Consider the following 16176-nt stretch of genomic DNA (forward strand, 5'->3'; position numbering starts at 1 on the left):
AGTTATGGTTGCTTAGTTTACCATAACTGGCGAATTTCAGGTGTTTTTCGGTTTTACTTGGAACCATAACGTCCCTTTAACACATTTTTTTCTCTGAATTTCATAGGTTTTTAGTAGCACAACTTAACAATAACATCCCTTTAACAATGTTTTTTCACTGAATTTCATAGGTTTTTATTAGCGCAACTTAACCATAATGTCCCTTTAACAAAGTTTTTTTCACTGAATATATATATATATATATATATATATATATATATATATATATATATATATATATATATATATATATATATATATTCACTAACAAAAAACATTGTTAAAGAGACGTTATGGTTAAGTTGCACTACTACACACCTATCCCCTTTACTGAAAAAACTATGCTAAAGGAAGGGTCCGGTTACAATGGCCTACCTATCAACTTCTGTGCAAACACATTGGTGAAGGGACGTTATGCTTCAGTTACCCTAAGAACAACCTAGCAACTTCATTGCAAAAAACCATTGTTACAGGAACGTTACAGCTACTTTGCACTAACAACAACCTATCAACACTATGCTTACAAGTAAAACCCCAAAACCCCCAGAAATTCACCAGCTATGGTAAGCTAAGCAACCATAACTTGCGCCATCACATAGGTTTTTAGAAGGGGACTGTAACTGGAATGTTGCTTTAGCATAGTGTTTTCTGTAAAGATGATAGCTGTTTGCTACTGCAACGGAACCATCACATCCCGTTAACAACGGTTTGTCCCTGATTCCTTGGCTGCCCTCATGATGAACATGTGGAAAGGCCAAATTCTCTGGTGTATGTATCCATTTGTGCTACCCCTTCCCATCCCTAATAATGTTGGTGTATCTTAGCAATTACAGCTGTACATGGTAAGTGTTGGTGAGTGTTTCAGTGGTTTCTCTTTTTGTGTTAACATTGCATGGTGAATCTGTGCCGCACAGTACTGGCCGAGCTGACTGCAGGTGAGCAATATGGGTGTTTCCTAGGGAGACTGCACCTGGCCGGCGTATCTGCAATCACACTGCAAGTTTCCGTAGGACTCTATTAGTGACTGCATGTCCACATCTTCTAATAAGCTTTTAAATAGTTGTGGGAGCGCACGTGTATCCAGTGCACAGCTATACCCATGTGTAGGGCATCCTCAGTGTGCTGCTAACACTACCCCTGTCAGCAGCCCTACGGATTCATATGGTAGGCTCCCTCATTTCAAGTACACCGGCCGACTATGTGGGTGGCTCTGCAAACCTACCAAGGTATTGCTGCAGCACTGCTGGCTGTATGAGGCCCACTGGTAAACAAGGAACAGCAACCTGCAGTGTAACATGGGTGTGTTAAATATTACATTAATTTGATTGATATGCTGCTTGCCTTTCCATGACCCGTGAAACAGACAAACCATCTCTGCACTGAGCACTGTGACGGAAAGTGTCAAGAGGTCGCCTGCGGGTTGTACAGTTGAAGAAAACATGTAACTGCAGGTGGAACAGTTTGTAGTGAGTCTGCAAAATGGCAAAGGTGGTGTAGTTTGGTCATGCACATACTAGCACATGTAAAGGCAAGTGAGCAAACAGCACAATGTTCAGAGCGCAAACAATGTCAGTGGTGGTTAGAAAAGGACTGTAGCCGCATGGGTCACACTGAATAATTGTCTTCCTGCTCCACATAATGAAGATGTGTTGCACATTGTTGTAAACATTCTTGTATTCCAGAATGTATGCATCTCTGTAATTGCTGCACCCACGGCTAATGGCGTAGCATGGAGTGTTTCTACTGCATGTGGAGACAACTGAACTGGAAGTACAAGGGACCAGTGGGCAGTCTACCGCTCTTCCAACAATGAAGTTGGGTAATTTTATGTACAGCATTTTCCACATATGCTGCGGCCAACAACAGGGGCGCTTCTGTAGGGCAGCAGAGCTGTAAAACATCCTTGCAGACCATATGCCGCGCTACAGACCCTTACCCGGCAAAGGGCGTTGTATTGTGCATGTACTGCAACGTGCTACTCTACAGAGGGAAGGTACTTGGAAGTGTGGAGGAAGGGTCAGTCTGGGAGCATGACAATGACTGGCGCCTATGTAGGTGAGGGCCACCCAATAATTCTGTCTCTTGGCACATCCCCTATGGTATCCATGCAGGTGCTGCCCCTTCCGTACCGGGCCTTTCCTGGCGTTCCTTCTGTGACGTGTGTTAGAAGACCAAAATAAATAGAAATTAACTGGGAAAGGAAAAAAGGGAAAGAGATGAAAATGGAATTGCCAGTGAACGGATGCAGGGTGGGAGGCGTGGCACTGTGCAAAACACTGTAGTTGAATCGGGTCAAAAGGGGTTCACTGTAGAAAGAGGTTTCTTTATGTGTTGAAGAGCGTTTTGAAGAGTTTCAGTGTGCAACACTTACTACAAAAATTCTTCCACCACTTTCAAGAAGGGCACCAAGGCAATTTGGATGCGGTGTGCAGAAACCGGGATGGCAGGAATAGTAAGATGAACGTAATTGCTGGGGAAAAGTGATTGTGCTGTGAAATGGCCTATTCCTATGTGGCACGTGTCGTAGAAAGGCACAAATAGACTTCTTCGCATTTGCGGACCAAATGAAAAATAACGCAGCCACATTAGTGTCTGTGTAATGCAATCAAAAGTTATGCAGGAGATCAAAAACAGATGCATGACCTGGGCAAGTGCCTCCTTCTTCGCAAACGGCAATGAAACTCGTGTAACATGCTGTGCAATTTTCCCTCTACAATGAACAACAATAATGTCGGCATGATTACGCATTGCCAAAGTGTCACACAGACAAACAAAAATCAGTCACTTCATTTTAGGTAGTGCATAGCACTACACATCCACATGATAGAATCCAAAATGAGCAGCCACTGCACAGTGATTTCCATTCACTTTCAATCAATGTATTTCGAACTCCCCCAAAACCTGCACACTGTGGCTCGTGAAACACAAAGCCATAACCTCACCATCTGCATTTCTATTGACAACTACACCATGTACCACTGTCTGTGCGTACACACCACACCCAGAAACCTTATTGACCAATCCCGTAGCCTCTACAGGCCCATTTCCATGGCCGTCATCTGCAAAAGGGGCGTATCTAACACGTGCCACCCTGCAAATATTGCGATGTCTGAGAACTTTTCGTACTGTGCGCCCGCGGGAGTGGGGGAATAACTTCCAACCAGGGTAGGGGACGTTGTTACTTGTGGCTTCTCTGAAAAGAGCTTTTTTTTTTTAAAGGTGCTCACATAGAAACACCTTTTTTTGCGGTTTTTTAAAATATTTTTGTGTTTTGTACGTCAGCTCACATTCTTACAATAGGGTCTTCAGTGCAGCCTGTGCATTGTGAAACTAAATATCATTGCCACTGGTCAACAAAGACATGCCATTTGCTTTGAAAAGGTGTATATATCGTGAGCCAATGTTCTCATTCTCACAAGAAAACATCCCAGCAGTATTCAAGAAGTCACACATGCTTCTGTTGATGAGACCCCTTCCGACCTCTGGCTGGCGACAGGAATCATTGGAATAGTCCCATACTATTCGCAGTGGTATACATGAGAAAAGCACCTTGGCAGTTGGAAAAATGCACTGCACTGCTTTCATCATCATCTTCAGTTGACGGTACACACAGGAACAAGGCATGGGACCCGAAAAGAAGGCTCCAAAGTGCATGACCACAACATGTACAGTTGCATAAGTGGCCCTGCGTCGACATTCTACAAGCACTCCGCCGAAGCAGCACGCTCGACACTGCACCACAAAGCCTCCACTCCCTCCAAATCGGAATTGCCACAAAAGCCTTTTTGGAGGGCATACAGGAACAGATCTTCCACAAAGGCATCACCCATGACGAAAAGTGTGCATCTTGCCATGTTTGCCAGCCGCACTACACAAAGTAATGAAAAAAATTATTGCTGCCCTTTCCTGTGACGCACATCCTGAGCACCTGATTGGACAATCCCCACGGTGCCTTTTCCATTGGCCAGCAATGTGATGAGTGCAGAATGTGGCACATGCTCTTACCCAAGTACCGCAAGGCCTGCTCCCCAGTAAAGCAGGAGGAGTCCTTCTTCCCTTTGCTGCCCTTTCCTGTGAGACACACCCTGAGCACCTGATTGGACATTCCCCACAGCCCCATTTCCATTGGCCAGCATGGTGAGAAGCGCAGAATGTTGCACGTGACCTTCCCCAAGTACCATGAGGGCCGCGCCCCAGTGAAGCAGGAGGAGTGCTTCTCCCCATATGTGCCCTTGCCTGTGACGCACACCCTGCGTACCTGATTGGACGATACCCACAGTCCCATTTCCATTGGCCAGCAAGGTGAGAAGCGCAGGATGTGGCATGTACGCTTCCCGCGAGGGCCACGCCCCAGTAAAGCAGGAGGACTCCTTCTACCCTGTGCACTATTTCTTATCCATCACTACCTCATTGGGGACTGGGAAATAATCACATGCATCCACCAATGGCATTCAAGATGTTAACATCGTACGCTGTCAATTCTGTATAACACTTCATATGTACCGTTGCACATTAAGCCTCTTTCCAACAAAAGTACACATTTTTTTCACCACTAACCCATGTTTTACAGAAATTGTCAAAATGTGGCTTCAAAACCAGCACTGAATGTATATTAGCAACGTAAAGCAAGGTCCCAAAACATCACTATCTCCACAACTGTGATTCTGTGTGGCTACACTATTGCAACAGCCTTGGTCGAAATTTGGCTCCTTCTACTCTACACCCTCTGCAACTCATCCAGGAGAGGACTGTGCACCTTGTCCTTGACCTCAAGCCCAGGGATGGTATCTCTCCAGGAATGAAATGTCTGCACTGGCTCCCAGTACCTGCAAGCAATAAGGTGAAAACCCTCTTCATAATGCACAAGGCCTTCTGGGCCCTGCGGCTTCAATACCTGCAACTGTCACTTTGTAAATATTTGTGTGCTCGAGCTCTTCCCTCATCCGGCTCCAACTCCCTCAGGGTCACTCGCTTCTGCAAGCAACCACTTGGTGGTAGATCTCTATCTTTGGCTGGGGCCTTCCTCTGCAATAGCCTTCCTGAAACTTGAGGAGAACAATCATCGGTTCTGGAAGCAACTGAACATCTTTATCTTTGCCTCTGCTCCTCCTCTCCCCTGCTGACTTACTGCCTGAAACTGATTCTGGACTGGTTACATGGCCACCCTCTGATGTCAGCCCAGGTCCACCCCCTGCCAGTTGCACCCCTGCACTGCCTTTCTGGCAAACCCCTCACTTGGGGACTGTTTGCTGTATTCCTAACAGTCCCACCACCTCCAGATATCTGCACTTATCCTTGCACTTGCCACCATTTTGCTATATTTTTATTTCTTGTCATTTTTTCTTCTTCCCATGTACTGCACTTTCGCCTACCCCTCCCCATGCACTTGGCCGATCTCAGTGCCAACTGGCCTAGTAGGTTTGTTGTCTCTGTCTCCCCTCTGTTCCGCCCCCTTGCCTCGTTGCACCTTGCACAGCTAGTGTATAGGCGCACTGTAAATGGCATAGCATACAATCTGACATCATATCATACCCACATTGCATTCATAACAACAGGATGCCTGTCACTTACATTGCGCACTTCTTAGGTTTTTTCCCACACTACAGCACTTACGACAATCGTCTCAAAAAGATATTGCACAAAAGCATCACTGAATGCATGTTCGCAACTCCAAGCAAGTACATGCACTGCATGCATACAAACAGGATGCCTGCCCGTTACCTTGCACACTTCCACCATAGCCTAATGCACTTCTTTGTACAAAGGGAACTTCTGCCACAGTTTTTGCTTACACAACACAACCACAAACCTTATTGAGCAATGACTTAGTCTCCACAATCCCATTTCCATGGCTCCCATCCTGCAAATAGCTGGATGTAGCACATGTAATTCTGAAACTGCTGCTGAATCCGCTGAGGTTTTTTTGTGCTAGAGGGCTGGGGGGTTAGGCGTTTAGTACTGTGTCTAAAAAGATGTGGGTTTTTTTTGTTTTTTTAGTCCTATTTTTGGTATGTACGTGCTTGCAAAGCATCTCTTTTATCTCTTTCGATGTTTTCTGTTTGCTTCTCCTCCTGACATTTTTACCAACTGAAGGTGAACGCTTCTCTTACATTTCTACAGGATTCTTTGCAACACTTGCATAGTGGTAAACCAAACAGCATTGCAAATGGAGGTTAAAAAAATGCCATTTCCTTGAAACCACTGCAAATCTTGCTAGTTAATGCTATTGGTGCAGAACATCCCAGCACTGCACATAAAGTCACACATGCTTCTGTTTATGAAACACCTCCCAACCCTCTGGCTGTGAACAAATTACACCGGCATGGTCCCATGGTCCTCTTGGTGCTATGGCTGAGAAAATCAACTTGGCAGTGGGAAAAATCTGCATCACTGCTGTCATCAACTTCTTGAGTTGACGGAGCAAACATGAGCCCGACATGTACCCCCAATGTAGTTCTCCATAATGCACAATGACTACATCAACAGTACCGACAGAGGCCACACATGTACAAAGGAGAACCATGGAATCGAAACCCCACTCATAGACTGTGCCCCAAAAAGCCTCCACTCCTTCCAACTAAAAATTAGCAGCAAAGCCTCTTTCCATGGCATACCTGTGAAGATCTTGTAGAAAGGTATCAACCATAATGAGCACTCTGCGTTTCTCCATCTCTACCAACCTCACTGCATCGACTTTTGGGGAATGTATCACTGCCCCTTCCTGTCAACTACACCCTCGACACCTGATTGGGTGAATCACACAGTTCCATTTCCATGCCCACCATCTATAAAAGGGCAGGATGTGGCACGTGCGTGTTTCCAGCTGCAGTGAGTGCGCCGCCCCAGTAAAGCAGGGACAGCCCTTTTTCCATTTCCACTCCAGCCATGCATGCAAGTCGCTAGGCCCTCACTACAGAAAACACACCTTAGTACACGCTATGTTTAAATGCTCATGTCATGTGCACTACACTCCCCATCTGCAATTGAGCCTGTCAGCTTTCACCCTGGGCACATATTTGCATGCATGGCTGCATAACGTTGTGTTGGGTTTGCTGAACGGTATGTTGGAGGCCGTGTACATTAGCCATAGTTTACATGTGTGCTGCTGAGCACGTCCTTTCATGCTGCAATATCTTAAAGCACTCCCTAAAGCAAGGGGCGCATGAGGGCCAAACCATAGGAAATGCACATGGTGGCATGTGGCTCCCTATTGTGCAACAGGGGCAATGATGTACACCATATGGTAATGTACGCATACAATCTCAGTTTTGCTGGTCTACAATGTCCTCCACAATCATTGTGTAAAAGTCACCAACTTCAAATGCATGCAGACACCATGGTAGACGCTATGTTTAAATGCTCATGTCATGTGCACTGCACTACCCATCTGCAATTGAGCCTGCCAGCTTTCACCCTGGGCACATATTTGCATGCATGGCTGCATAATATTGCATTGGGTTTGCTGAACGGTATGTAGGAGACGTGTACATTAGCCATAGTTCACATGTGTGCTGCTAAGCACGTCCTTTCATGCTGCAATATCTTAAAGCACTCCCTAAAGCAAGGGGCTTATGAGGGCCAAACCATAGGAAATGCACATGGTGGCATGTGGCTCCCTATTGTGCATCAGGGCCCCTGATGTACATCATTTGATAATGTACGCATACCAGCTCAGTTCTGCTGGTCTACCAAGTCTACAATGTCCTCCACAACCATTGTGTAAAAGTCACCAACTTCAAATGAATGCAGAGTGACAACTGCATGGCTGCATTATGTTGTGGTTGCTGTGATGAAGGCCTAGGCTGTTGGGTGCAGGTGTGGTGAACGGTATGAAGGAGGCTGTGTACATTGGTCATATTTTACATGTGTGCTGCTGAGCATGTGATTTCATGCTGCAATATCTTACAGCACTTCCTAAAGCAAGGGTCTTACAAGAGCCTAACCATAGCAAACGTAAATGGTGACATGTGGCTCCCTATTGTGCAACAGGGGCAGTGATGTGCACCGTATGCTAATGTACGCATTGCAGCTCACTTCTGCTGCTCTACCAAGTCCACAATGCCCTCCACAATCATTGCGTAAAAATCACCAACATGACATGCATGCAGACTGACAAGTGCATGATTACATTATATTGTGGTGGTGGTGATGAAGGCCTAGCCTGTTGGCCATGCCTTCGGCCATGCACCCAACAGTCTAGGCCTTGCCCACACCCACCACAACATAACAAAGCCATGCAGGCGAACATGTAGGCATGTGCCACAATTCAGAAAGGCAACATAGGCACCAATACTTCTACCTTACCTCCACACCCTAAAGCAGGTATGCAAGCACACATGTTCCACTTACCGTAATGCACAAACATACCAGAGTGTTTGGCACCGCTACCCACTTCCATTCAGAAACCATTGTAATAATGCCAACCAAACAACACAATCTTCACAACATTGGTCCTGCTCTCCACACTCTACTATGTGCATACAAGCAATACTGCACTGCAACACGTACTAATCTGCGCTAAGCAGACTACCCAGGCACATATGAGAACCAGTTGAACCGTAACTTCGTCTATGTGTACGCTATTCCAAGAGTGCACCCAGTGGACACACTGCATGACTGCTCACTGCAGCATCTCCACCCATACATCGACAACTGTACGATATGCTAACAATCACCACACCCATGGAAACAACAGCATCTGCAATGCAGCCAAATCACACACACAAAGGAACAATGTGACACCTACTTGCACCCAGTGGACATAGCATTTCAACCAGTGGACATATATTTCTGTGCAAGGGCTCCAGCTATGCATCGAAGGGGAAGGGGATATGGACTTACCCCACACAACACACCATAGTACATGCTTTGTTTAAAAGTTCATGTCATGTGGAATGCACTCCCTTTCTGCAATTCAGCCTGCCACCACTCATCACAGAGATTATCGCTGGAGCTGTCATGCCACAATGAAGGCTGCCTGCAATCAGCACACAAGGTTGTTGCCTGCTGAGGTAACCGCGCATTATCAACAACTATTGACGACAACACGTCACTGCACACTGCAGTGTAATCAAAATATTGCCAGCGCGGCAAACAGGGAAATGGGACCCCAGAGAGGAGGCAGATGTGACTACTTTTAGTAGCCACACTGTTATATATAAGAGGCCCAGCCAAGAACACAGTGCCTTAGGGGCTTGGCACACACACCACAACACCATACTCCGATACACCATAGCAGCATTTCCCAAAAACCTTTGACGCACAGCACGCTTCTCTTCAGCCAACTACCGGCCGCATCCAAAGTTCATCGACAGCACGGTGTACTGCAAGACAATGAGCCTTCTGTCCACTGAGCAAACAGGGAAATGGGTCCGCAGAGTGGTGCCAGATATCACACATTTTTTGAGATGTACATGTTAGTTCTTTGCAACAAAAGTACTGGTCGTATTTCCACCAAACACACAAAAGCACACTTTCTGACCCAAGCCCCCGCTCCTGCTGCAAATTTGATGAGAATCCATCCAGCTGTTCGTCCTGTAGCCATGTGCAAAGTTTTTCCCCATTCATCTATGGAAAAAAAAACATTTGGGACCGCTCCTATAACTTTGCCAGTGTCAGTGTTTCATAGATGCAATGGAAAAAAAATGTTGCTCACGTCTACAGCCCAATGTGGGAAGAGGCACCAAGCACTAATATGGAGGAGCAGGTGGACAGGGGAAGGTGTTGCGCGTGTGTTACTTCTAGGGTAAGGGGCAGTGTTTCTCAGGCTCCTCGATTACAGCTCCAAAAGCACTTCAAAATGTGTTCCCCGTGCAGAGTGGTGTGTTGCAGTATATACAGGGGACTGTTGTCTTAGAAAGATATGGATCAATAGCCTTTTTTATTGCTTGCAAGGTAGCTGCTGGGATTTTGTGTCCAATAGAAGTAGGCTGTGTGTAACAGTGTTGGTTGAGGAAGATGAGGTGGAGGAAGACAGCCTACTACTTGCTAAGAAAGGAACAACCTTTCGGAGAGCATTGCAGTGGTTGGATTTGGTGGGCGTTGCATGTAGGTGGTCCCGTAGGAGTACTGTCCAGGTAGTCCATGACTGAGTACAAACTTGCACTCAGTACTTTTCACTTTGGTAGCTTTAGCCTTTGGTACATTCCCAACAGTAGTAAAGAACTGCCACATCCATGATTCTCTCTGAGTGCTAGAGGTAGGCACTTCCTCCACCTCATCTTCTTGGTCCTCCTCATTGTCTTTGGAAGTACTGTGCTTTTTTTGTTGTGTAGGTCCTCCAGCTGGTGGTGGAGGTGGTGGCTCTTGAGGAGGGGGGATGGAAATAGCTGATGCCATTTTTAAGATAAATAGCAGGTTTGCTAATATTCTTGCAGGTAAGCGCTTTGTACTAGATTGTCAATGGATAATGAGCAAGAATAGGTGTAAGAACTGTGCAAGGGTACATTTTTAGCTTGAAAGTTCCTAGATTGGTAGAAAATACAATTCTGAACTGTCCTCAGAGCACGGACCCGATCGCGAAGTGCAGAAATGTTCATGGACACGTCATCATGCCACGCACGAGCGCATGGTCATGTGGCACTGTCCAGAAGGTCCTCAATTACATCAGATGTTTGCGGATGTCGACTGGCGCAAAAACAGTTGCAAAAAGTGGACAGAAGTATTAGAAATTATGCTAGAGGGTGGGCAAAGGCAGAATTCTATGGTGAAACTTTGTAAATTGGACAAAAATGTTGCAATATTGGGGTAAGTATGATATTATTAAGTTGTAGGAAAATAGCATGCACTGGAAAAACCCATGAAATTCACTGAAAATACTTTGTTAAAGGGACGTTATGGTTAAGTTGCACTAATAAAAACCTATGACATACACTAAAAAAACGTTGTTAATGGGACGTTATGGTTACAAGTAAAACCAAAAAACCTCAGAAATGTGCCAGTTATGGTAAACTAAGCAACCATAATTCGTGCCACCACCGTGCACTGCTAAGACTATCACCCAGGACATCAATGTTGGCATCAAAAATGTCATTGATGACAACACTGATGACATCAAATGTGAAATTAATTATGATGAAAAGTCCCTACAAAGGGTTGTGTTTATAATGTTGGTAACAAGATGTCAGGGGTGATCTGGAGACCTATCATGAACTACTTAATCTATTAGCGAATGTAGTCATCTAAACAACATTGTATTGGAGTGTTCTTGTTAATACAGGAACCTAATCATACATAAACATAGGCAATGGCTGCAGCATGCACCATAGAAGTACAATATTTATAATCTTGTAATTTTGGATAGTAAAATAATGAATGCTACCTTATCAGAGTTTTGAGTAATGTTAAACATGTAATAACTAGCTAACAATTCAAGACTTACTACACACTTGTGCTAGTACAAACAATACATATGAAGACCCACAATGCATACAAATCAGAGGCACATACAGGTAAACTAAAGTAAGGAAGAAAGAAACAGCATCATCAGAAAATGTTAATAACATTAAAGTTTATCTTCATGTATACAAATTAGTTGTGTGTTTGAGGCCTGCTTATAGCCCCATGTATGTGCACCATGAGCTGAGACCAAACCCTATGGAAAGTACTTTAAGAACATATGACAAGATTAATGTCTATATATATATAGCACCTTTTGAATTTTAATATTCTGACTGTCAGTGAACAAAACCACCTGGCCTAGATGTGTCAGTAAAAAAAAAACAAGTGGCCCATATATGTGATGCCATCAGTGATGACATCAATGACATTTGTGATGTCCTCGATGTTGGTCTTAGCAGTGCACGGTGGTGGCGCGAGTTATGGTTCCTTAGCTTACCATAACTGGTGAATTTCTGAGGTTTTTCGGTTTTACTTGTAACCATAACGTCCCTTTAACAATGTTTTTTCATTGAATTGCATACATTTTATTAGTGCAACTTAACCATAACGTCCCTTTAACAATGTTTTTTCAGTGAATATATATTACAGGGCCTACAGTAGCGGCCTTGTAGTTATGGTTAAGTTGCTCAACTCATAGGAAGAGCACTTTTTGTGCGGCTTATAACATTGCTCGCCCTGGACGAATCCTTACCAAACTTTACAGATAAGGTATATGGTCCTGACCGAACATGTCTGGCAAGTTTGGTGAGGTTTCATCAAGGGGGGGTCAAACTTCTTCGGGGGGGTCCCACAATTTCTGTTTTCTCGTAGGCACAATGCAAAAAGAAATGTGCTCACGTCTACAGCCCAAACCGCTAGATGGATTTTCACCAAATTTGTGGCAGGAGAGGTGGCTTTGGTCAGAAAGCGTGCTTTTGTAAATTTGGTGTACATCCGTCCAGTAGTTTTGTTTAAAACAGGCCAAAAGTAGATAAAAAGAAATTTGTGATATCTGGGTTCGGTCTGTGGACTCTCTTCCCTGTTCGCTCCACGGACGGGCCTCCGATTGGCCGAGGAGCCGACATGATGTTCGCGGCCATAAGACATGCCCAATAATTGGATGGTGAAAAACATGAGGTGCATCATATTTTCCAAAATGCCCGCCATGTTGTAGAGCTGACCGCGGATGTGGGAGTGCAAAAAAGATAATATGGGGCTATTTGTTTAGTTGGAAGAAGAGTGTACAATGGCGCAGCAGTCTGGGGACACTGCATTAGTCCACGGACATAGACTTGGTCAGGCAGCTTGAGAAACACACTTGGGGTTATTTGGTGACTGAAAGAGGGTTTGGGCGGACAGCTTGGGTTATTTGGTGACTGAAAGAGGGCTTGGGTGGACAGCTTGAGACACAAATTTGGGGTTATTTTGTGACTGCAAGAGGGCTTGGTCAGGGTAGGGGAATGGAATCTAGATGATATGGGGACATTTTTATAGCTGAAACATAGGGTGGCGGTCCGTTTCAATGTATGCAGATGGTATTTGAATTGGGAGGTTCAGGGCAAGTAGTGGTGTGGTGGTTGTGGCCAGTGGCCAGATTCTTAGGTGCAAGGCCGTATTATGCTGTGGTGGTTGTGGCCAGCGCCTAGATTCTTGGGTGCATGGCCATAGGCCGTAGGACATGCACCCAAGATTCTAGGCACTGGCCACAACCACCACATCATAATACGGTCATGCACCCAAGAATCTGGCCACTGGCTACACCCATTATAATAATATGTCTACTGAAATGGAATCCGGCCATTGGCTATAACCATTATAATGATATGTGTATAGTAATTATAGATTGTGTCTGGACAGTATATAGTATTTGAAACATGGTGAAACAATACAATTGAAGTGCATATAGTACTTATGATTGTTGTACCATTGGGGGTACAGGTTGAGTTTGCTGTACATTGTAATGAAGGAGAAATCTTTGCTTGAGAAACACATGTGGGGTTATTTGGTGACTGAAAGAGGGTTTGGGCGGACAGCTTGGGTTATTTGGTGACTGAAAGAGGGCTTGGGTGGACAGCTTGAGATACACATTTGGGGTTATTTCGTGACTGCAAGAGGGTTTGGTCAGGGTAGGGGAGTGGAATCTAGATGATATGGGGACATTTGCATAGGTGAAAAATAACATTGGCAGTCCATTTTGAAGTCTGCAGATGTCATTTCAATTGGGTGGTTCAGGGCAAGTTGTGGTGTGGTGGTTGTGGCCAGTGGACAGATTCTTGGGTGCATGGCCGTATTATGCTGTGATGGTTGTGGCCAGTACCTAGATTCACTTTAACTATGTTTTTCCACTGAATTTGTTATGTTTCTATTAGTGCAATTGAAGCATAATGTCACTTTAATAAAGTTTGTTCACTGAATTTGATAGGTTTTTATTAGTGCAACTTAATCATAACGTCCCTTTAACAATTGTTTTCACTGATATATATTCACTGATATATTCACGGAAAGAACTTAAGTTAAGGTGAGAAGTTAATGCCACAAAACCCCTGAAATTCAGCTAAAGCCACCTTAACTTCGCGCCCCCTTTGGGCAACCTATGACCACAATGATGACATCACAGATCACATCACTGATGACATCACTAATTACATGATGTATGAGAACACTGATGACATTACAAATCACATCACTGATGCCATCACTGGTGATAGTACGAATTACATTGTATATAAGTGATTACATCAATAATGGAACTAGATATGACATAATTAATAATTCAACTCATGAAAAACTTGAATTACCTTAATAACAATTTAGGCAGTGGACTTGGCCATGACAAAGGTTGGGGCCAATGGCTAGCACCAAAGGCCATAGCTAGTGGTTGGTTAGTGTTCAAAGATACCAATGTGCATGGTTAAATGCCATGCCTTGTAGCCCATCCCTGTTTTAAAATATACAGTGGGCAAGGTTGAAAGCTGTAATCAGTGCCCATTAATATGTTAGAATATACAGTTGGCACAGCCAAAAGCCATGGTCACTGGCCAGTATTGTGTTGAAGACCATGGCTAGTGGCTCGTTAGTGTATATAACTCCACCCATACATCAGCAAATACAATAGCACAATCATTGCCCAAGCCCCTAATTTACCAAGGCTCGATCAATGGAACTCGCTAATGATTGGAGCCTCAACTCTCAATCTAAGAAGGTTTCAAGTGCTACAAAACAATGCTGTACACATTGTTAACAAACTAACTAGACAAGAACACATCTCTAACCATAGACAGGATTTACACTGGCTGCCAATTCAGGAACATATCAAATTCAAAGTAGGAACTCTGGTCCATAAATGTGTGCATGGATCTGTCTCCCACAGTACTTCCCAAATAGAGCAAATGGCCTGGGAAGATCCTTTCCGGTCCAAGCAGCAAAGCTTTGGAATTCCCTTATCACCACTCTTACAGTGGAACCTGACCTAAGAGTTTTCAGCAAATCCTTAAAAACCCTGCTTTTTAAGTAACCCTTCCTTCCCTTCCTATAATTTCATGATATTTGGTCCTGTATAGTGATGTTTGTTCTTCTGTGTTGATGTATTGCGCCACGATTCCCATGGGCTTTTGGCGAATTAGAAATAAATACATCAATAATATACGGTGGGCACGACCGAAGGACATAGATAGGGGCTGGTTAGTGTTGTATAATACACAGTGGGCACGTCCGAAGTCCATCGCTTATGGCCTGTTAGTATTTTTAAAATATAAAGTGGACTTGGCCAAAAGATGTACAAACTGTTCATGGTCAAAGGCCTTGGCTAGTGAGGCCCATTTATATATTAGAATATATAGTGGGCACAGCCAGAGCTTGTGGCCGATGGCCAGTATTGTGCTAAAGCCCATGGCTAGTGGCTGATTAGTGTATATAATATACAGTGGACACAACTGAAAGCTGTAGCCACTGGTGAAGGCCAAAGTCTACGTTTGGGGGCCTGTTAGTGTTTTGCAATGTACAGTGCACATGGGAGAAGACTGTGGCCAGTGTCCATGACTGAAGGCCATGATTAGTACCCATTAATGTGTTAAAATATATTTGGCCATGCACACTGACCATGACTGAAGGCCAGTTACTGTTGTAATGTAATTAGTGATGTCATCAGTGATGTGATCTGTGATGTCATTGTTATGGTCATAGACTGCGCAACAGGGGGTTCATGGTATGGTGGATTTAGCTGAAGGGGTTTTGTTGCATTCAGTTCTCACCTTAAGGTCCCTGCAATTAAGTTTTTCCTTGAATTTCAAAGGTTTTGTTACAATGTATTGCTCACCTTAACGTCCCTGCAACTAAAGTTTTTTCCTTGAATTTCAAGTGTTTTTTGTACAATTTATTTCTCACCTTAATGTTCCGGCAATTAACATTTTCTCCTTGAATTTCAAGTTTTCTTTTTACAATGTAGTACTCACCTTAACGTCCCTGCAACTGAAGTTTTCTCCTTGAATTTCAAAGGTTTTGTTATGCCACACATAATTGACATTAATAATACAGACAATCGGGCTAATGAAAACAATATATAATGTGTAGAAAGTAAAATAAACAGAAATTGTACAACTGCATTCCCCCCAAATAAAGCTATTGTTAAAATACATTTTTTTGCATATGTACTTAACTTTTTAAAGTATTTACATTTATATGTACCATTGATAAATAGAAAGTTATTAAAGTGTTACAGTAACTGTGTACAAAGACTACACTCAATAAATCTTAAAATAT

Source organism: Ambystoma mexicanum, chromosome 3p (genome assembly GCF_040938575.1).
Source record: "Ambystoma mexicanum isolate Mex_15411 chromosome 3p, UKY_AmexF1_1, whole genome shotgun sequence".
Lineage (NCBI taxonomy): Eukaryota > Metazoa > Chordata > Amphibia > Caudata > Ambystomatidae > Ambystoma > Ambystoma mexicanum.